At 33.7% G+C, this 2,335-nt stretch overlaps 1 pseudogene; it reads right to left on the bottom strand.

Moving 5' to 3' along the window:
• Positions 1 to 418: 418 nt before the first annotated feature.
• On the bottom strand, positions 419 to 1,934 carry LOC139853819 (BTB/POZ domain-containing protein At4g08455-like; annotated as a pseudogene).
• Positions 1,935 to 2,335: the final 401 nt, after the last annotated feature.

Genomic DNA, 2,335 nt, shown 5'->3' with positions numbered 1-2,335 from the left:
AATTTCTAATGCTTAAAACATGTGACGAATTATAGTGCTTTTATGCGACTAATTTAGGTGCTTTAGAATTGGTTAGGGAAAAATTCTTAACACAAGTTGATTATAGATATTTCTCACACATGCGTGAATTACTTTGTTCAGGTGAAATGTTATTATTAGATTAATCTGCTTGTTCATAATTACACGCGATTATACAAAATATATACAGAGTATAACTAAAAGAGATTACCATAAAACACCAGACAAGTCAAATTTATATTCTATCTTCAAATGGTTAAAGTACATGCAAAGTTGCAAACACATTAATAATGTATCTAGCATTTGCGCGCGCGCGCACAAAAAAAAAAAAAAAAAAAAAAAAGACACTTAAAAATAGCATGGAACTAAAAGCAAAAGATCTCTGCATTACATTACCTCATCAGTTATTATCATGGCTAGTGGCAGCGGCGGCGATTACCTGTTTTAGAAAAGTAAGCTTCATAAATATCCACAACAAGCCGAAGATCTTTCTTTACAAGCTCTAAATACTCTTCACGCTCAATTAGGTCATCCATATTGTCCAAAATTATTGATAATGCACCATCAACCAAGGTTTTTGCATTATGCTAATGAGCAAATGAGTAGTTCTTGAGTGAATTTTCCCAGTTAAGTTTCGATATCAAGAATTTCTCACAGTAGGTTTTTAGATGCTTCACTTCGTATTTGTTAGCTAAAATTATAAGATCACATGCCAAGTCATCGTCAAGAGGCGTTTCAGATGTGTAGAGGAAGTTGACAAAGGCACGCAGGGCCTCATATGAAACATCACTTAATTTGATAGTGCCACTAAGTCTTTCTTTCATTTCCGTTTCAAGCATGGCTCTGAACACTGGTGAACGGCTTGCCTGTTTATTAAAATCGATATAAGTATTAGTTAGTTTCATTTAACAGATGGCGCTTGTGTTCTTTACCCTAAAAAGATAATTAATACTTAAGTAAACCACTGTCCGTGAAGATCAATGAGATAAACAGTAAACAAAGTTTACACCAACTTTTGTAATATTATAATATAAACAAGAAACTTTTATAGAACCTAGGCCTTTCACCGGCCTTTCACCAATGGCGAAAAACCCTTCAAAAAGGGATTTGAATCCTCTAAAGTTATACAATTACATGATTGATCAAGCTCTATATTATGTGAGAAGGATTACATTATTAATTTATTTTATATTTTATTTATTACTTATGATCACTATGACTCAGAAACAAGTAACATGATCCATCATTCCATCAATGTTAGTGGAGAGGATCCCAAATTTCAAACCCAAATAAGATACAAACCGACCCGGAAGCAAGAACCAAAAAGACTGTTGAGGGGAGCGCCTCGTACCTAGGAAGCCACACCAAACAAGCCTAACACAAAACCAAACTATCAAAACTAATTAAGGGCGAGCCGAAACATTAACACACATAGGTTTATATCATTTACATAATAAACTACAATGTCTACAATATATACTTCAGACAATAAATACATCGACAAAAGAGCAAATTCAACACAACATACCATAACAAACAATATCAGTATGAGTATGACTATATTTACTAACCAGAATGGCCTTATTAGCAGGAACAGGAGCCGAATTAGCAACGGGTTTACCCGAATCTAAATCAACAGCAACCAAAACGCCGTCAGGGAAGAAACGGTCAGTAGATTGGTGATCATAGTCGGGTCCAGAGTCAAGTGGGTCCCAAAACATAAGAAAACTAACTTTAGATTTTAATTCTTCGGTCTCACGTTTCAATTCTCCGTTTTCACGTTTCAATTCTTCGTTTTCACGTTTCAAATTTTCGTTTTCAGTCTTAATTGCTTTCGCATCACATTCTGTACAAATACCTGCAGCTTCTTCGTCGGAGTTGGAGAAGCACCAGTTACTACAAGATACGCATTGCATCGTCTCGGAATTTAACGTCACAACAACGTAAGAAGATATTACCTAACTCATATAATCACTTTCGTATCTCTTATAAATAGCCAGAATCGTTGTTTACAAATTATGTTTGATTGATAATGGTATTTAAGAGCTTGTCATTTATTTATAACTAGATTTTAAGAGCCCGTGTGTTGCACGGTAGCTCTAAAAAATACTTTTCGTAATCATTACTATTTGTAGAACATTGTTTGTTGTTGATAGCAGTTTAATAACGAAACACTTTAGTAGGATATTTATTAAAACTAAAGAAATTGTAAAAATGAGTTTCGTAAACGCTATGAATCAATAGCCTTAAAATGCGACAATGAGTTATTGATAATAGTTCAAAACTAAAATAGTCAAAAACAGAGTGATAAAAATTT

Source organism: Rutidosis leptorrhynchoides, chromosome 6, assembly GCF_046630445.1.
Source record: "Rutidosis leptorrhynchoides isolate AG116_Rl617_1_P2 chromosome 6, CSIRO_AGI_Rlap_v1, whole genome shotgun sequence".
Lineage (NCBI taxonomy): Eukaryota > Viridiplantae > Streptophyta > Magnoliopsida > Asterales > Asteraceae > Rutidosis > Rutidosis leptorrhynchoides.
Note: the sequence above shows the minus strand (reverse complement) of the source record. Positions and strands in the feature narration are given on the sequence as shown.